Source organism: Bos indicus x Bos taurus, chromosome 21 (assembly GCF_003369695.1).
Source record: "Bos indicus x Bos taurus breed Angus x Brahman F1 hybrid chromosome 21, Bos_hybrid_MaternalHap_v2.0, whole genome shotgun sequence".
In the NCBI taxonomy this organism is placed as follows: Eukaryota; Metazoa; Chordata; class Mammalia; order Artiodactyla; family Bovidae; genus Bos; species Bos indicus x Bos taurus.
Window position 1 is genome coordinate 57869933 of NC_040096.1, and position 21404 is coordinate 57891336.

A 21404-nucleotide genomic window follows, 5' to 3' on the forward strand; every position below is an offset into this window, starting at 1 on the left:
ATTATGCATTCAGATGTGCATTAAAATGTAAAATTAATATCAATATTTAAGTAGGTTAGCCAAGAATAGAAAATGGCAAACATTTAGTGAAAATAGTCAATAAAAAACAAAAAGTTGAAGTGAACCATGTTACAAATATTTTACTCCTAGACATCAAGCATGTGAATTATTCTGAATTTAAGCACAATATTTTAGGGGGCTGTTTCCAAATTTGACCATTAGCTACAGGACTTCCATATTATTAACCTAATTATTTATCTCTAAACCCACACATTTCCTTTGCATAAAGAACAATTAGTTTTGCTGAATTTTAAATCCCTAAACAGTTATTCAATGCTTATGTTTAACTGTTGCAGAAAGGGGGATCCCTTCCAGGGCAAGAAAGTGGGCTCGGAAATGAACTGTCCGAGGAGACACATGTGTTGAGCAAGAGATTTTATTGGGAAGGGGCACCCGGGCAGAGAGCAGTAGCGTGAGAGAATCAAGGAGAACTGCTCTGCCATGTGCCTCCCAGTCTTGGGGTTTTATGGTGATGGGATTAATTCCAGGTTGTCTTTGGCTAATCATTCTGACTTACAGTCCTTCCTGCTGACCAACCTGGACAGCATATTAAAAAGCAGAGACATTATTCTGCCAACAAAGGTCCGTCTAGTCAAAGCCATGGTTTTTCCAGTAGTCATGAATGGATGTGAAAGTTGGACTATAAAGAAAGCTGAGTGCCGAAGAATTGATGTTTTTGAATTGTGGAGTTGGAGAAGACTCTTCAAAGTCCCTTGGACTGCAAGGAGATCAAACCAGTCAATCCTAAAGGAAATCGGTCCTGAATATTCACTGGAAGGACTGATGCTGAAGCCCCAATACTTTGGCCACCTGATGCGAAGATCTGACTCATTTGAAAAGATCCTGATGCTGGGAAAGATTGAAGGCAGGAGAAGAGGACGCAGAGGACGAGATGGTTGGATAGCATCACCAACTCACTGGACATGAGTTTGAGCAAGCTGCGGGAGATGGTGAAGGACAGGGAATCCTGGCGTGCTGTAGCCCACGGAGCTGCAAAGAGTCACTCATGACTGAGCAACTAAACAACAATCTAATTTGAATATAAAACTAATCATGCTATTTGGTGACAGCACATAGGCACTGCCATCAAACAGTGTACACCCACTCCCCTCTTAGTTTTGTTATTTTACAAGGTTAAAATATAATTTTATTTTCTTTATTGAAAATATGGTAACAGTAATTTTTAGCATCTGATTTTTAGTTGTCTATTTCTTTCCCTCCCCAAAAGGGTTTTTGCCTTCTATTACTAGAGTTTGAAAAGTTGAGATTTATACTTTTGACCCTGCATTTTAAAGGTTATAGATCATAATATACAAATAAAATACATGCTAAATCTTCTCAGGCCTACCCACTCCAAAACTTATGTTTCCCCATTCACGTATGAGAATTACACATTTGTTGTTTAAATTGGAAAAAAAAGAAAAACAGGAGAGTGTAACAAACGGCAATTTCCTAAAATCTGCCTCACAAAGACAGCTGATAGCTATTTTGACTTTCTAGCATTTTTTACATAAATCAACTTTAAATAGTTTTAGGTAGGGATATTTTACAAAGAGTTCTATAAAAAGTTATTTTCATTTCATAATATATCAGGGATAGAGAAACACAGACCAATATCAATTTTACTTTATCTTTTAAAACCCCCTAAATATTGTAAACTAAGATCATGGCATCCGGTCCCATCATTTTATGGGAAATAGATGGGGAAACAGTGGAAACAGTGTCAGACTTTATTTTTTGGGGCTCCAAAATCACTGCAGATGGTGACTGCAGCCATGAAATTAAAAGACGCTTACTCCTTGGAAGAAAAGTTATGACCAACCTAGATAGCATGTTCAAAAGCAGAGACATTACTCTGCCAACAAAGGTCCGGCTAGTCAAGGCTATGGTTTTTTCCTGTGGTCATGTATGGATGTGAGAGCTGGACTGTGAAGAAGCCTGAGCGCCGAAGAATTGATGCTTTTGAACTGTGGTGTTGGAGAAGACTCTTGAGAGTCCCTTGGACTGCAAGGAGAGCCAACCAGTCCATTCTGAAGGAGATCAGCCCTGGGATTTCTTTGGAGGGAATGATGTTGAAGCTGAAACTCCAGTACTTTGGCCACCTCATGCGAAGAGTTGACTCACTGGAAAAGACTCTGATGCTGGGAGGGATTGGGGGCAGGAGGAAAAGGGAATGACAGAGGATGAGATGGCTGAATGGCATCACTGACTCGATGGATGTGAGTCTGAGTGAACTCCGGGAGTTGGTGATGGACAGGGAGGCCTGGCGTGCTGCGATTCATGGGGTCGCAAAGAGTTGGACACGACTGAGCGACTGAACTGAATTGAACTGAAAATATTGTGTCGGAGAAGGCAATGGCACCCCACTCCAGTACTCTTGCCTGGAAAATCCCATGGATGGAGAAGCCTGGAAGGCTGCAGTCCATGGGGTTGCTAGAGTCAGACACGACTGAGCGACTTCACTTTCACTTTTCACTTTCATGCGTTGGAGAAGGAAATGGCAACCCACTCCAGTGTTCTTGCCTGGAGAATCCCAGGGATGGTGGAGCCAGGTGGGCTGCCTTTTATTGGGTCGCACAGAGTTGGACACAACTGAAGCGACTTAGCAGCAGCAAATATTGTGTACATATGCCATAATTTATTTTACCAAAACATATTGAGAATCATTTCTAACTTTTCAATATTATAAACAGTCCTGTAATCCTTTTACCTCTATCTTTAACCACTGTAACTTATGCCATTAGAATAAGTATCAGGAAATAGCATACTGGATAAAAGGGTATATATATTTCTGATGTGGAGATTGGTCAGAAAGTTGCAAATTTACATTCCTACCAACTCTGTGTTAGAACATCAAAACTCTGGTCATTATTAATGTTTGTCAATCTGATGGGGGAAAAATGATCTCATTATTTTAATCTTCATATTAAAAATTATATGAGAAACTGAATTTCAGTGTATTTATTAGTCTCTTTATAATCTTTGGGTATTATTCTATGTAGCTGTTCTTTTTATTAATTTGTGACACTTTTTAATATTAAAATATCAAGGCAGAATATTTATATTAGCCTTTTAAAACTATGATGGCTTTTATCATAAGTGTTTAAATTTTTTATACAGTCACTTTTTTCAAACTTTTCTTTTTGTAACATCTGGGTTTCACATTCCCTGCTGTAAATGTTTTTACATCACATACAAAAAAGTTCTCTTAATTTTTGTTGTCTTCTCCAAATTAGATTATGTAGGTAAACACTCCTCAAACACAGCAGAAAGCTGACATTAGATAAAGAGTTTTACAGCACAGCTATTATTAAGTAATTCAGTGTGCTAATTTTAAGAAATTAATTCCTAATATGAAGATAATAAAATTAATTGGTGTTGCCTGGAAACAAAATGGATATTTTTTTCAGTATTTTATTTTATTTTTTATTGTCAGAGTTTTACATCTGTATTGATCCTATGAGTTATATAGCTATTTCATTTTTAATGTAACTTATTTATTTTAATTAGAGGCTATTCAGATTAACAGGAGGATGCTTTTGGGGAGAAGAAACCTAATTAGTCCTATCTACTCATATGCTGTTTGCTAAAGACATCTGGACACCCAGCGTGGCATCTTCCCTCATCTTTCTCCACTGTAACAAGGTGGTTCACCAATCCCACTGCAAACCACTCAGACTAACTCACAGTTTACTATCTTCCTTGGATTGTCACAAATCAATCTTGGTCTCTGCTTCCAGTCTAACCAACAATGAATTAATTCCAGCACACCAATAATGAATTAATCTAACAGAGGTTCAATCAAACATATACAATAAGTACGAACTCCTGGCCGCAAATCCTAACTATGTAAAGTATTTTACACTTAAAAGTGCCAACTATGTGCCCTATGTTAAGTATTGATGGTTATAGTTATGAACAAAATATCTTGGTTCTCATATTGCTTACAATCAAGTGATAAAAATGGACATTTAAACAATCTGTTGTTGCTGTTTAGTCCATAAGCGATGTCCAACTCTTTGCCACCCCACGGACTGTAGCATGCTAGGCTTCCCTGTTCCTTCACTATCTCCCACAGTTTGCTCAAACTCATGTTCACTGAGTTGGTGATGCCATCCACCCCTCTCATTCTCTGTCGCCCCCCTTCTCCTCCTACCCTCAATCTTTCCCAGCATCAGGGTCTTTTCAAATGAGTTGACTCTTTGCACCAGGCAGCCAAAGTACTGAAGCTTCAGCATCAGTCCTTCCAATGAACATTCAGGGCTGACTTTCTTTAGGATTGACTGGTTTGATCTCCTTGCAGTCCAAGGGACTCTCAAGAGTCTTCTCCAGCGCAATCTGAAAGCGTCTATTCTTCAGCACTCAGCCTTCTTTATGGTCCAACTCTCACTTCTGTACATGACTACTGGAAAAACCGTACCTTTGGCTATACAGACCTTTTTTAGCAAAACGATGTCTCTGCTTTTTAATATGCTGTCTAGGTTTGGCATAACTTTCCTTCCAAGGAGCAAACATCTTTTAATTTCATGGCTGTAGTCACTATTGGCCGTGATTTTTGAGCCCAAGAAAATAAAATCTGTCACTGTTGCCACTTTTTCCCCTTCTATTTGCCATGAAGTGATGGGACTGGATGACATGATCTTAGATTTTTGAATGCAGAGTTTTAAGCCAGTTTTTTCACTTTCCTCTTTCAGTGTCATCAAGAGGCTCTTTTTTTCTGCCATTAGGGTGATATCATCTGTATATCTGAGGTTGTTGATATTTTTTTTCTACTTTAAAAAATTAATTTATTTAAATTGGAGGCTAATTGCTTTACAATATTGTAGTGGTTTTTGCCAAACATCAACATGAATCAGCCACGGGTGCACATGTCTTCCCTATCCAGAAACCCCCTCCCACCTCCCTCCCCATCCCATCCCCCAGGGTCATCCCAGTGCACAAGCCCTGAGCACCCTGTCTCATGCGTTGAATCTGGACCTGGACCGGCGATCCGCTTCACATATGATAATATATACGTTTCAATGCTACCCTCTCAAATCATGCCATCCTCGCCTTCTCCCACAGAGTCCAAAAGACTGCTCTTTACACCTGTGTCTCTTTTGCTGTCTCGCATATAGGGTCATTGTTACCATCTTTCTAAATGGTTGTTGATATTTCTCCCAGCAATCCTGACTCCAGCTTGTGCTTCATCCAGCTGGGCACCTTGCATAATGTACTCTGCATGTAAATTAAATAAGCAGAGTGACAATATACAGCCTTGTCATACTCCTTTCCCAGTTTTGAACTAGCCTGTTCCATGTAAGGCTGTAACTTGCTTCTTGACCGGCATACAGTTTCTCAGGAGATAAATAAGGTCATCTGGCATTCCCACCTCTTTAAGAACTTTCCACAGTTTGTTGTGTTCCACATAGTCAAAGGCTTTAGCAAAGTCAATGAAACCGAAGTAGGTGTTTTTCTGGAATTCCCTTGCTTTCCCTATGATCCAACAAATGTTGGCAATTTGATCTCTGGTTCTTCTGCCTTTTCTAAATGCAGTCTGTACATCTGGATGTTCTTGGTTCACATACTGCCAAAGCCCAGCTTGAAGAATTTGGAGCATTACCTTGCTAGCATGAGTGAATGTCACTCAGTTGTGTCCGACTCTTTGCAACCCCATGGACTGTAGTCCATGGAATTCTCTAGGCAGGGATACTGGAGTGGGTAGCTTTTCCCTTCTCCAGGGGATCTTCCTAACCCAGGGATCGAAACCAGGTCTCCTGCATTGCAGGCAGATTCTTTACCAGCCTAGCCACGAGGCAAGCCCTGCTAGCATGTGAAATGAGTGCAACTGTGTGGTAGTTTGAATATTCTTTGGCATTGCCCTTCTTTGGGGCTGGAATGAAAACTGACCTTTTCCAGTCCTGTGGCCACTGCTGAGTTTTCCAAGTTTGGAAATAATTACAAAAATAAAATTATACCCTGGGATAAATGCCATGAAAGGCATGGCTGCTATGAGAGAGAATAAGTTGATTTATTGACATGAATAAGCCCATAAGACATAAAAAGAACACACATAGCATACAGAAGAGAGATCTTAAACACATAAATATAAATAATATAGAAACACAAATAACACTTGACATTATTTATTGACAGAGGTAGTAGTGATGTGATGCTGGATAGTTAAGGCAGAGTCAACAGTTTAGCAAATTCCAGGAAGAGCAAGAAGGCCAAGGTAGCTGATGCAGGGGAAGTGCGGAAGCAAGATACTGTAAGATGAGGGAAGACAGGTAGGAGGAGGCCAGGCCACACACATCACTCCAAAAGGCCAAGAGACCTGTGAAAGTTGTCTGTTTAATTGCTTAATTCAGTCTTCCTGAACCTTAATCAATCATGAAAACCTTTCTAAGAAAACCCGGTAACAGGCCATGTACAGTGTTCCATAGAACATACGTTCAATCATATGACAGCAGGGGAGTATGAAGTAAAGGCTTGCACTCTGCTAGTGCAGATACATTTTAAGAGAAAATGATACAATACGAAAACTGAGTTTTCATTTATTTAAATTTTGAATTAAAAAGTATCAGGCAGAAAAAAGCACAACAGGCTTAAAAACTGCTTGAAAGGCTGGCCCTGGCTGGTCTTCAAGACCTCGGACTTTCTGTGTTTCTACCATTCCTTAACAGATAAGGACAGCTCTGTATACGTAAACTGTTTGTGCCAACAGTATGGTTTATGCTCAGTATCTGCTTTCCTTCTGGGAGCCTAGAATTTTGATACATGTTAGATAGTGGATGCCTACTTGACCAGCCGTCAATAAAAACCCTAGGCACTCCACTGAGACTCTAATGAGCTCCCCTAGTAGACAATATGTCACTTGTGCTGTCACAAGTCGATCCTGGAAGTACTAAGTGTGACCTCTGTGACTCCAGCAAAAGAGAGCTCCTGGAAACTTGTGCCTGCTTCCCTTTGGACTTCGCCTCATGGGCCCTTTTTCTTTGCTGATTTTGTTTTGTATCCTGTGCTGCAATAAATGATATCCATGAGTATCACTATATACTCAGTCCTCCTAGTGAACCCAGGGATGTTCTTACAGATTTCAATGCAAGAACAAAATGGAATACAGAGAGATGGCTCCCTCCACCACTGTTTTCCAGTCTTTCAAAATGAAACTATACTGTTTTGGAAAAAATATATAGTTGGTATTCAGGTATAGAGAATCTTTTCTTTTTTTTTTTTAATAGAAGCAATTACCATAAAAAGCAGAATGACAGCTAACTTTAAAGTGATTGTGATTGAGACAAGGCACTGAGTGAGGCTTTGCTCATGTTTGTGCTGTGCTTAGGTGCTCAGTCGTGTCTCTTTGCGAACACATGGACTGTAGCCCGCCAGGCTCCTGTCCATGAAGATTCTCCAGGCAAGAATACTGGAGAGGGTTGCCATGCGCTCCTCCAGGGGATCTTTCCAACCCAGGTCTCCTGCACTGAAGATGGATTCTTTACCAGCTGAGCCACAGGGGAAGCCCAAGTATACTTGGAGTGGGTAGCCATTCCCTTTTCCAGGGGCTCTTCCCAACCCAGGGATAGAACCCAGGTCTCCTACATTGCAGGTGGATTCTTTACCAGGTGTGCCACCAGGGAAGCTTGCTCATGCTTACACTGTTCTATTTCATGACTATGGCAGTGTCAGATTCAAAATAACTTAGTAAAAAGGTAAGTTAAAATTGTTTATATACTTGTCTATTATTTCACAACAGAAAATGTTCTGTTGTAGCTGGTATGGATTTGGAAGTTGTCAGCTGAAGTCTTGAAGCTATCAATATATCCATTTCCTGAAGAAAAGGATATAAAAGAATGAACGGAAGGCTAAGTTCTGAGGCACAGGAAATGCCTATGATTGGGGAGCTGGGAAAGAACACAGTTAAGGAAACCATGGAAAACCCTAATCAGCTGGGCAGTGACCAGAATAGGCTGCGTGTTAAGAAGTGGTCTATGAGTGAGGTTTACTTTGAAATGAGAAGTCGCCCCCTTCCTCTGTGTGACCAGAAAGTTTTGGATACACTTCAGTTTCAGTACTTACCACTCTGTAGGGGCAAATAATTGCTACGATTTCTACATCCTCAAAGAGATTAAGTTCCTACAGTACTGGCACTGTGTCCTTTTCAAATAACTTTGTATTCCAATTACCTTGAAGACAGCCTGGCTCATAATGGGTCCTTAATAAATCAGGTGCTTAGAATGGAGAATAAAATCAGGCCCGTATCACAGAAACCACGAAAGGAGAGAATGTAAAGTATTCTATGATCAGTTTTAAATTTTCTTCATTTTTCTTCTTTTTCTCCTACTTTTGGCAACCTTTCAGGTCATTACCGTTTTTACTAAATCCTTTCCACTCTACTGCTACCTCCTCAGCGTTGCTTTAACAATTGTCTGAGCACCGACTATGTGCAGGGCACTTAGCCAGGTACCGTCAGAGATACAAAAACGAGCCTGCTGTCGAGTGCAGGACATATTCCAGGACGTGAATAACACAAAGCTGTAAGCGGAATACGAGAGAAAGAACAGGATCATGGCATGAAGTTAGAGGAGGGTGATTAGAAATAGCTTTCATGGGAAGATGACATCTGCTTTGGTTCTTGAAGACTGTTAGAATTTAAATGGAAAGAAGAACAGGTAAGGGTGTTTCAATACAAAGAACAGCTTAAGAATTAATGGGTATACGAGAGACAACATACAAAGAAATGAAGCAAGAAAGGCACGAGTAGACCAGATCAGAAAAAGTAAGAAAGAAGCAAAAATTACGTCATTGTCCAAGTGAGTAGGGCTGATAAAGGAGACCAAAATGGAGCTGCCAGAGATGTAAAGGAAAACCAGAAAAATGTCGTTTCATACAACTGAAGAGACGAAACTGAAGCGGAAGCAAAAACTTGGAGTGAGCAGATGTTTTATAACTCTTTTCAAAGAAAGACTGTAAAAAGGTGCCAAGAAGTGAGGCAGTGGTAGAGAGGATGTGAAAGTATGGAAAGGTGTGTGTATGAAAAAGAGGGGGAATCATAACAAATGAGGAGGGAAGATGCAGTAAAGCATCAGTTTTCAACTGGGTGACTCTGCTCCCCCAGAGACGTCTAGCATGCTTGGAGACACTTTTGGTTGTCACAGCTAGGGATGAGAAAGGGCACTGCTGCAGCCTAGTGGGTAGAGGCTGAGGATGCTGCTAAACATTCTGCAATGCACACGACCGTGCCCCACAATAAAGAATGATCTGATCCAACACGTCAGCGGTGCCAAAGCTGAGAAACCTTGTACTAAAGCACAGTGGATACAAAAGAGAGAATGACTAACCAAAGAGGCAAAGTCTTTGGTAAAGTGAGAACATTCAGGGAGAAAGAACTTTTCTGGTTCTCTATCCTAGTGACCCTGATTACAGCACGAAGCTGGATAGCTTCAAGATATTACTTATTTGAAGAAGCATAATGAAATACAACATTCCAATTTTCCCCATATACACGAATGACAATGTGTATGCCTTAAATCATTATTTACCCTGTGAACAGATAAACCATTTATCTTTTGGGATACCACCAAGGTTTAAAATGTGGGTACTTCTATTTTTTTCTAAGTTCCAAATAGGTACAGCAATCACACCCATTAAAAGGTTAATAGATATAAATGATTAGAGTCCATGTACTAGTTATAAAATTTATAATTTATAAAATCTCTTAGGTACCATTTAGAAAGGAGTTACAAATAATCTAAATTTTAATAGTTCATTGGAATACCATGTGACATGGAGGCCTACAAAAGAAAGCACCAGTTTAAGAAGCCAAGTAACACTGCTATAAAAGGGCAGGAGGAGTTAACAGTGACTATAAAAATGGAGCTTGAACTACCTTTGGTACAAAGTGCAAAATATTTCAAAGACACAATGAACTTGATCATATACTTTTCACTTTGTATCATAAGCATGAAAAGACTATTTACTGACATGCATTATGTGAAAAGTACTAAGAGAAATTTAATAAAAAAATTCTGCTCTCAAGAGAATTTTCATTCATTTATATGTTTCCCAAGCATGAACTATGTGCTAATAATAGGCTTACAAGGATATAACAATGAAAAAGATAGACGTAATTTCTGCTTCAAAATTATTTAGGGATAGGACTTCCCTGGTGGCCCAGTGGCGAAGACCCCACACTCCCAATATGGGGAGCCAATTTGATCGCTGGTCAGGGAACTAGATACCGCACGCTACAACTAAGACTGGGTGCAGTCAAATATTTTTTTTAAATTATATAAGGACAAGCTGGTAAACGACCCCAGGTGGCGCTAGTGGTAAAGAACCTGCCTGCCAAAGCAGGAGATGATGTAAGAGATGCCAGTTTGACCCCTGGGTGGGGAAGATCCCCTGGAGAAGGAAATGGCAACCCACTCCAGTCTTCTTGCCTGGAGAAACCCATGGACAGAGAAGCCTGGCAGGCTACAGTCCATGGGGTCACACAGAGTCAGACATCACTGAAGCAACTTAGCACATACACACACAAGCTGGTAAATAGGTAATTACAATGTAGAGGAAGCACAAATTAGTGAAGATGAACTCTAGGGCTGAACTATCTAGGTTTGGATCCAGATCCATTTAAAAAGTTTGTGATCTTGGGCAAACTGTTTATCTTCTCTGTGTCTAATGATGAAGTATTCACCTTATGGGCTTGTTGAGAAAGTAACATCTGAGATAAGATCTAAGACTATAAGTGTGAACTTTTTTCTTGGTGAAGGTAATGGGGGGAGGTGGGGGGATACCAAAATAAAGCTCTAAACAGCAAAGGAAACTGACTATGTGAAGGCCCAAGGAAAGAACGAAACTCGGTTCACTAAGGAACTTAAAGCAATTCTATACGCAGAGTGCGAAAGGGAAGGGGTTTGGCAGTAGTAAAGATACGAGCCCAGAGAGGCGGCAGAGGCTGGATAACAAAAAGCCACTTGACCTATGAAAGGGAGTTTGAACCTTATTTTAGAGAGTTTTGCTAAACATACACACACACTTTTGCTTAAACTTGGTCTCATTCAAGAGTTAATAAGCCCACAGGATAGAAAGAATGCACACATAAAGAAGAGAGTTCTTGGCTTCAATTCTCAAAAGTTGAAATCCAAAGAGCATTAAAGACATTCACTTAATGTGGAAAAGTTGATAGAGAAAAAGAGAGATGCCTGAACATCTCTGTTCAGAACACTATGTTGTGTTTTCACATAGACTCTTTTAATTAATCAAAGAATAACTCTAAGGAAGGTGATACTATTCATTTTACAGATGCAGAAACTAAGGTACAGAGGAAACAAACAACTAGACATCAAAACGTGAAGGCTGCTCACAAACCTGCCTACCCCAACACACGACACTACAATTTCTCATGTATACTGTATTCTCCTTTACCTTGTTTCAAAAATAACTACAAATCACCATGTCAGACTTTTGTCTGACTGAAGCCAACAGATGGAGAAGTATACCAAGTTGGGAATTTTAACTCTACTTCCCCATCCTTCCTCCTTTCTCAGACTTTACTGTTGAAGCATGTGACAGAACTATGACTCTGTAATCAAGGCTATAATGAGATTTATCTGTCATAAGCTATTACTAACATTCACTACAAACTCACCTAGTTCTGCCACAAAGCTTTTTTGCTAACCAGAAAATTCTCATGTCTTGTCTCAAGCAAGCAAGAAATATTTTGGGAAAAGTCTGAAGACAAGAATAATTAAGTCTTAAGAAGAATATTATAGAATTTTTCTCTGAAGTAAACTCTAGATAAAACAGAAAGTAAGTATAATTTCAGAATGGGCTTCCCTGGTGGCTCAGAGGTAAAGAATCTGCCTACAATGCAGGAGACTTGGGTTCGATCTCTGGGTTGGGAAGATCCCCTGGAAAAGGGCAAGGCAACACACTCTAGTATTTTTGCCTGGAGAATCCCATGGACAGAGGAGCCTGGCAGGCTACAATCCATGGGATCGCAAAGAGTTGGACACGACCGGAGAGACTTAGCTCACAGCACAATTTCAGAATTCAGAGGAAAAAATACACTATACTTGAAGTTGTTTTGGCATTAAGTCTCCCCCTAAAGAAGAAAGGAAATTACACACTAACAACACAATTCATTATTGCTCATTCCATGATTTCTGCTTTAGTAAGTAAGATTTTCATAAAATTTAAGGAATTGTAGCCAGAGGAGATTGTCAAACTTTTAATCTTTGTCACTATTTTTAGAAAACAAGGGCAAGCAAAGAACACCTTGCATGCCTGGCCTAATTGATTTTTCCATCTCACTTTAGTTTTAAATACAATAATATATCTCAAATTTACTAAAAGATTGTTTACAAAGCACTTTCTCATGCTATTATTTCATCCCAACAACTCACTCTCTACAATTTACCAGACACTATGATGCCACATTCTGTAGGCTTCTGTTCCAAGTACAGAGAGTTATGTGGAGGAGTCAAACGTACAAGCAACTGGTGATAATGTAGTACAATAAGAACTGGAAGAAAGGTCCAAAGTACTAAGGGAGTGAGTATATGATTACCGGTAAAAGCAACTTTTGAACTGGGTCTTGAAGAATAAAGATGGCTCTAAGAATCGGTAGACTTTTAATTGCAAATAACCCCAAACTGGCTTACACAATAGGGATTTATTCATGAATAGAAATCCCACCATAGGGAAAGCCCCAGGCCCAGCACAACAGGAGTCTAAAATTGTATTATCATGGACCTACATTCTTTCCACCTCTCAGTTCTGCCATCCTCAGGGCTTGCTTCATCACTCCCTGTGGTCACAAAACAGCTGCCAGTGGCCACTAGCACTGTTCTCTTGTTCACATACAACAGGGGAAAAAACCTTCTTCCCCCAAAATAGAATCTCTCTTTCCTTGTCCAGTTTAACTTGGACAAACAATAATTTACGGGGGAATGCCTCGGGCTGATTGGCTTGGTGTAATCAAAATCTACCGCTGAAATGGGTGATGAGTCATCTTCTAAGAGTCTCCTGGATGGCAATGAAAAAGAACTCCAAACACTGGGATAAACACACTAAAAACAGAACAGGGAACAAGAGAAACAGTTTAGCATGGCTGGAGTGATGGGAAATCTACGGTTGGACACAGTTTATGAAACTTCTGTGAGTTTGGACTTTATCCAGTAGACAATGGGAACTCAACACAAGTTTTTTAGGTGGAAAAGAAACATCCTTCAACTGGGTTTTTTTTTTTGGTCAAGTGTGGTAGCAATATAGAGAACTGCAGAGAAGGAGAGGGAAAGTGGGAGAACAAACAGCAGCGATTCAGCTGGTAGGCTGAATCCAGACTCAGACTCGTAAGGAAGTGGTAACAGGGAGGGAAAGAATGGAATAAAAAATAAGGCGGCAAAGTTGCTGTGTAAACACTGCCTGTGTCTGTACTTCTTTCTTATTACAGATGAGGAAATCAGGCCTCAGACAGGTAAAATGGATGGCTTATGACCACAAAACTTTCACCAGGCAGAAACTCAGCACCTGAAACTGAATTTTCTTTTCTTAAAACATACCTGTGAACACACTCAACAAACCAGGAATATAAGGAAATTATATAAAGCTTTCTCGCTAAGATGAGGAACAAGACAAGGATATTCATTTTCATCATTTCTATTCAATATAATACTGGAACTCCTAGCCAGAGCAATTAGGCAAGAAAAAGAAAGAAAAGGTATTCAAATTGGAAAGAAGTAAAATTATTATTGTTTGATGATAACATTATCTTATATATAAAAAATTCTAAAGATCACACACACACACACACACAACCTATTTAGGATAAATGAATTCAGAAAGGTTGAAGGATACAAAATCAACACATAAAAATGAGTTGTGTTCTGTAACAATGAACAATCCAAAAAAGAAATCACATTTACAAGCACCAAAAAGAGTATTTAGGAGTAAACCTAACCAAAGAGATGACTTTTATACTGAAAACTACGAAATGTTGTGGGAAGAAATTAAATACAAATAAATGAAAGACATCTGTTGTTCATAGATTGGAAGACTGGAAAAGATGTCAACACCACTCCAAAGACTCAATCCAATCCCTATCAAAAAAATCCCAATGACATATTTTTTGCAGATATAGAAAAATCTATCCTAAAGTTTATATGGAACAGTCTTAAGGGACCCTAAATAGCCAAAACAATTTCAAAAAAGAATAATGTTGGTGGCCTCATACTTCTGATTTCAAAATTACTATAAAGCTAGAGTAATCAAAAGAGTTTGGTACCAGCATAAAGACAGACATACAGAAAAATGGAATAGAAGATTTCAAAAATAAATCCCTGAATGTATGATCAAGTAATTTTTGACAAAGATGCCAAGACTATTCAATGGAAAAAAGACAGTCTTTTCAGCAAATGGTATTGGAAAAACTGGATATTCACATGTAAAGAGCTAACTATAAGAGTTTTTTTGAGGGCAAAACTCTTAGAAGGGTTTTAAAAGGGGAAAGCTTCATGTCACTGGATTTGGCAGTAATTTCACAGATTTAACACCAAAAGTATAAACAAAATAAAAGAAAAAACTAGATCAGTTGGACTTCATTAAAATTAAAAACTTTTGTGCATCAAAATACACACCACAGAGTGAAAAGGTAATGCATGGAACGGCAAAAATATTTGAAAATCATATATCTGATAAGGGATTGGCATCCAGAAAATACAAACAGCTCCTACAACTCAACAGAAAAACAACTTAATTTAAAAAATAGGCAAAGAACTTAAATAGATTATTTCTCCAGTTCAAAAGGCTGATAAGCACAAGAGATGCAAATATCATAGAGAAATGCAAGTGAAAACCACAATAAGATATCACTTCATACCAATTAGGATGGATGTTATCAAAATAACAAAATGAACAAGTATTGATGAAGATGTGAAGAAACTGAATTCTGACCCATGCTGGTGGGAATGTAAAATTTTCTGGATATATACCCAAATGATGGAGAAGGAAATGGCACCCTACTCCAGTATTCTTGCCTGGAGAATCCCAGGGACGGGGGAGCCTGGTGAGCTGCCGTCTATGGGGTCGCACAGAGTCGGACATGACTGAAGCGACTTAGCAGCATACCCAAATGAAATGAAAGCAAGGACTCGGATACCTGCACATCTATGTACATGGTAACATTAGTCCAAGAGCCAAAAAGTGGAAGCATACAAAGTATCAACTAACAGATTACATACAATGGAATATTATTCAGCCTTAAATAGGAAGGAAATTCTAACAAATGCTACAACTTGGATGAACATTATGCTAACTAAGTGAAATAAGCCAGGACAAATATTGTATGAGTCTACTTATATTAAATACATACAGTACTCAAATTCATAGAGAAGGAAAGCAGAAAAGTGGTTGTCATGGGCTGGGCATAAAAGGAAGTGGGAGTTAAGTGTTTACTGGGAACAGAGTTTCAGTTGAGAAAGATGAACAGAGTTCTGGAAATGGGTGGTGGTAGTGGTTGCGATACAAAGTGGATGTACTTAATGTACAATTAAAACTGGTAAAGATGGCAACCTTTATGTTATGTGTATTTTACCATGATAAAAACAACAACAAAATTATACTTGCTGTGCATCTTTTCTAGGGACTCTGTCTTAGTGTTAGGATCCAATCTCTTCCTACCCAAGTACTGCAACAGCTACTATTTTCCCTGGTTCATCCCACTCAACCTTATTCTAACTCAATCAATGGATCACTGACAGGTGCATCTTGGCAGTTTTATCAAACTAATGTTTGGCCTCCAAAGTTTAAAAGACTCCCCATATCTTGCACAAGAGGATAAAAATCCAAATCTCCTCAATCTGGCACTCAAACCCTTCTACAAACAGATACCCTTTCAATAGTCTAATGTCTTCCCAAGGAACTTCAGTGGTCAGCTCATCCAAGTTTTCCTCTTTTCCCCTCCCTTAAAACTAATCTCCACCTTATACTCTTGCTTTTCCCCCACAAAGTAACTGCTCCAATCTCTCTGTAAATCTAAACCCTCACAGAAGCCAGCTCAAGTCTCAAGTGTTCCAGGAAGTTATTTAGACTCCTGAGCCCTCACTCATCTCCCTTTAACCAGGAAACGTACAGCATTCTTTGTACTGAGAGAACTTTAACTAGATTGTTTTCTAGGCTCAGAGGGGTACATCTCATCTTTTCTGAGGGCAAAGTCTATATATTACACTTGTTTCTTTCTTCTGCAGCACCTAATATTGCAAAATACAGAACAGATCTTCAATAATCACCTGTGTAACTGAACAAAAGGCACAACTTTGGTGTGTGTGTTTCAATGACTAGAATACGAAATCAGAATCATGTGACATGACTGTCTCTGAAGGTTAATCTGTGACACACAACACAGAAATTGCTGCGATTATGTGGAAACCACGTGGTATAACACAGGTATTTTAAAGCCTAAAATGAGAGTCTGATACAAAGAACCTGTTTAAAACCTGGTATTGCTGAATCAAACGATATAGTAGTTAGGTTTTGCGGGACAGAATATGAACCTATGGTTTTACTGAATGCATGCAAACACGAGCAATGCTATAACTGGACAGAAATACAGTCACAGGCCTATGAAAACTCTAAATGAAATGTCAGTTGGTTTTTATTAAATTCAGGTCAGGAAAAAAATCTTCATCAGTTACTTGTGGTAACTGACAGCAACTGTCAAGAATCAGCGTGAGGCGCACTCTCTGACTTCTCCTTTCAACTCTATTGCACAAAGACCCAGGGAGGATGGTGGTGAAGAATGCAATCAATGAAGAACAGGGGGTTCAGCAGTGAGTGAAAAGTGCTCTCTAAATGGGGAGAAGAGAGGCCTAGATCCCCGTTTTGGTCCAATCCCTGGCCAGCTGCAGGACCCACAGCGAGTAGCTCATCTCCCTGAGCCTAGTTTCCCGGCTCTAAAACAAGTCACACCAGATCGCTCAAGGTTTTTCTGACTTCAAAATTCTAGGACAAGTTTCGTCACAGCTGCCATTAACGCGTATGATTCTTGCAGTTTCAAATCTTTCTTCCACATCTCCAGGAAGAAAGTAATAGATTTCAGCAATCTAAAAGAAATGGATGCCATTGAGAGACAAAAGATTGTAAAAATGTCTACTTCTTTATCACGGTAAGATATTTTAGCAGAGGGAACAGATTTCTGGTAAAAACCAAGGCTGCTTCTGCAAATTAGGCCTAATCCAGAGTACTTATTATCTGTGCTGGTATATGAAGAGGTGCTATTGTATTTCAAAAGAGGAGCAACACTGCTCAGAGCTTCCCCCTCGAAAACTGAGAGAGAAAGTTCTCATCTTCGGGGCAAGGCTAGTAAATAAACATCTGTGCAAATGACGAGATGCTGAATGCACGCTTTTAGCCTTTCAAGTACTCCAAGCACAGACTTCTTTATCAAACACTCTGTATTGTCTCGTCCCTCTCCCAACCTACCAAAGAGCCAATTCCAGTTCGATCCCGAAACAGTAACTTACCCGGACAATCCAACTTCTCCACGGGAGCAGCGGTCCCCAGGCCTGCTCTCCCCGACCCCCGAAGCCGGCCGGCCGCTCTCACGCCCACCCCCAGGCGGTCCAGCCCGGCAGCCCGGGTAAACGCGCGCCCGAGTCTCGGGAGCGGTTTCCCGGCGTCCAGGGAGCGGCGGGTCCCGCCCCTCGGAGCCCTGAGTCGGGAGCCGGCCCGGCCGCTATCCCAGCTCGGGAGCGCCACACCTCGCGGCTCCAGCCCCCCGGAACGGCGGCGCACAGCGCAGCCCGCCCCTCGGAGCGCACCAGGACCGGTCAGTCTGCCGCCGCCGCCTTAGCCCCAGACGGACCACTGCCTCCCTCCGCCCCGCGGCGCCGCGCGGCGGCCCGGCCCCAGCACTGAGCCCCCGCCGCTCACGCACAGACCCTTCCCCGCCGGGACGCCCAGCGCCGCGCCGCGCCGCGCCGCGCCGGGCACAGCCTCGCCTCACAGCCTCGGAGACATCGAGGGGGACACTCACCCCGGAGGCTCCTCCTGCCGCTGCTGCTGCCGCCGCTGGGACCGCGGCCGTCGCCCCCGCCGCCGCCACCACCAGCACCGCCGTCCGCACCGGCGCCAGCGCCCCGGGCCATCCTCCTCCTGCCGTCGCCGCCGCCGCCCCCCTCTCCGCTCCTGTCAGTAGCTCAGGCTCCGAGGCTTCTCCAGGTTCCCCTCGCCGCCATTTTGACGCCTGGAGCGGGCAGGAGGGGCTCGGCTCAGCGCGGACCTGGCGCGCTTGCGCGGCGCTGCGGAGCCGGCCCGAGCCCCCGCCCGTCCTCGCCGTCGCCGCGCCCGGGGTCACGTGGACCACCGGCAGCGCGCGCGCCGGGGCTGGCCCGGGAGGCGCGCTCACGGGACCCGGGAGCGGTCGGAGTCGAGTGCGCGCGCATTATTCCCGCTCTCTCCTCGGAGTTGGTTGCTTGTATCCTGCTTATTCTGGGGAACTGTGGCAAATCGTTTAAATCTGTCAGAATGGAACTATAATAACAACGTTACCGGACGACCGATTCTACCAATTTTTGTTTCCATTCGGCGGCTGGCATCCTGATCTAGAACTCACCTTGCATCTTTCTCAAAACGAAGGCTACGTCCGCGGAAATATCTTTTTTTTTTTTTTACAGTCTTGGCGCTTGGGTGACTTCTTGACAGTTTATCTTAAGCCCTGTCTGTATGATACTTTTACAAACACCATCTTGCTAGTTGTATAGAGGATTTTTTTTTTTTTTAAGTCAGACACTGAAAAGTTTTCCTCAGCAAGATACTCCCATAAACCTGGGATAAGAACTGATGAAAGCTCACAGTCGCCACGTGGGAGAGCCAAATCGCTCTCCCCAGATGCCCCTCGTCTGGGAGTTTCAGCGATGCATTAACGAAACACATATTTATGGAACACCTTACAGTTTGCAAAAACACTGTTAAATGCATGGCTTCCTTTGAACACCAAAACCCCACCCTTTGAGGTAGTGGGGACAAGTATTACAAGTATCCTTTACAAGCTTACTTTTACAAGAAAAAGGACAAGTATCCTTTTACGACTAAGGAAATAGACTCGAAAATACTAAGTCGTTTGCCCCCCCGGGCGTACATGCTGCATTAGTAAGTGGACAAGCCAAGACTAGAACCCAGACATTCTCACCCTGGTCATCAGACAAATTACCCCTCACAGTTCTCCGACAGGCTTTTCAATACATCGTGTATTTGTCCTAAATTTAAAATTTATTTAAATCCCTCTTGAAAGTACTTGCTTTGTCAATCTCTACCCATCCTTTGAGAAACAAGTTTTCTAAGTCATGCCTCCAAGTCTTCTTGTTCTCAAACCATCTCTAAGCTTAAAACACTAAGAGCACTTTCAAATTTTACGATGTGTTTTTAACCATTTCTTGGTCCTTTATTATTTTATACATTTCACATTTGGTTGGAAGATTTAGGTTTCTTTTTTTTTTTTTTTAACAAGGAAAGGACTTTATGAATGTGATCATTGCTTTTCTCTGGACTTTCTTCAGATTAGATGTATCTTTCTTGTCCTCATTCATCACCGCCTTACTGCCTTGCAAAGATACTTCTTTCCAATTGATATTAGTTCATTTTCCCCTCCCCCAACCTTTCAACCCATGCATCTTTCCTCAACCCCAGTCCTCAAAGGTTTAAAGATTGTAGCATTCCATTGTCAGGAAAAAATATCGCTTCTAACTGGTAGGGGTTTCTTCAACTGAGCGTGTGTGTGTGTGTGTGTGTGTGTGTGTGTGTGTGTGTGTGGTGACAGGAGATAAGTACATGGAAAAGTGAGAAAATACAAGGGAAATAGGCCCATCTAGTTGGAGCAAAGGTTTGTCTCTGGGAGCCCACATCCTGTTCCCCTGTACTGTTATCAGTTCAGTTCAATCGCTCAGTCCTGTCTGACTCTTTGTGACCCCATGAACTGCAGCACACCAGGCCTCCCTGTCCATCATCAACTCCCGAAGTCCACCCAAACCCATGTCCATTGAGTCGGTGATGCCATCCGGCCATCTCATCTTCTGTCGTCCCCTTCTCCTCCTGCCCTCAATCTTTCCCAGCATCAGGGTCTACTTCCTGAAAATGCATAAATGAATCTTATCTAAGTTCAAGACACCTACCGTTATTTTCTATTCTTTTGCCTTTGTCTTTAGCTAAATATTACACTAACTGGAAGACCTACTATATGCAAACTAAAAATTTCATTGTCCTAACCACCTTTTGATAATTCACAAAACATTACATAAGATCGGTCCCCACTATTACACTTTCGGGCTTCCCAGGTGGCACTAGTGGTGAAGAATCCACCTGCCAGTGCAGGAGATGTAAGAGTTCAATCCCTGGGTGTGAATCCCCTGGAGGAGGGCATGACAACCCACTCTAGTACACTTGCCTGGAGAATTCCATGAACAGAGGAGCCTGGCAGGCTGCAGTCCGTAGGGTTGCACAGAGTTGGACGTGACTTTAGCATGCACATATTTACAGTTTCCCATTTATTCCAAATCTTCATTGCTTGACTTAGATTCTGCTTTCTAGACACAATTTAACAAGCAAAAGTAAAACAATACCAACAATAGCAGAGACATTACTTTGCCAACAAAAGACTGTATAATCAAAGCTATGGTTTTTCCAATAGTCATGTATGGATGTGAGAGTTGGACCATAAAGAAGGCTCAGTGCTGAAGAAGTGTTGCTTTTGAACTGTGGTGCTGGAGAAGACTCCTGAGAGTCCTTTGGACTGCAAGAAGATCAATCCAGTCAATCCTATAGAAAATCAACCCTGAATATTCATTGGAAGGACTGATGCTGAAACTGAAGCTCCAGTACTTTGGCAACTCATTAGAAAAGAGCCAACTCATTAGAAAAGATCCCGATGTTGGGAAAGATTGAATGCAGGGGAGAAGGGGACAGAGGATGAGATGGTTAGATGGCATCGTCAACTCAGTGAAAATGAGTTTGACCAAACTCCAGGAGATGGTGAAGGACCAGGAAGCCTGGTATGCTGCAGTCCATGGGATGGCAAAGAGTTGGACATGACTGAGTAACTGAACAACACAACAACAGCATTCTAAAATCTGAGGGTGTCACCATTTCTCTAAACGCTTTTGACGTGGAAATCTATCAAAAGGCTTTTTGAAAAGCCAAATAAAGTCTGCTGGTTTCACCTTGTCCTTTTCTCTATCTGCATATTTGAAGAACTCTAGTAGACTAGTTGGGTGTGATTTACCTTTACAGAAACCATGTGTAAGTGCTCCATGATTTTTTTCCACCCTTTAATTCATCTATCTTGTGTTTTCTTATTAAACTATTTAGTTGCA

The 21404-nt window shown here is 41.4% G+C and overlaps 1 protein-coding gene across 1 annotated transcript in view; it reads right to left on the bottom strand.

Annotated features, from left to right (window-relative positions):
* The window catches only part of BTBD7 (BTB domain containing 7), an 88157-nt gene extending 70576 nt beyond the window's left edge, over positions 1–17581 (bottom strand). Inside the window, exon 1 of the mRNA XM_027522072.1 lies at positions 17562–17581. The gene's annotated coding sequence lies outside the window, so the exon portion shown is untranslated. The remainder of the gene's footprint in view (positions 1–17561) is intronic.
* Between the last annotated feature and the right edge of the window lie 3823 nt (positions 17582–21404).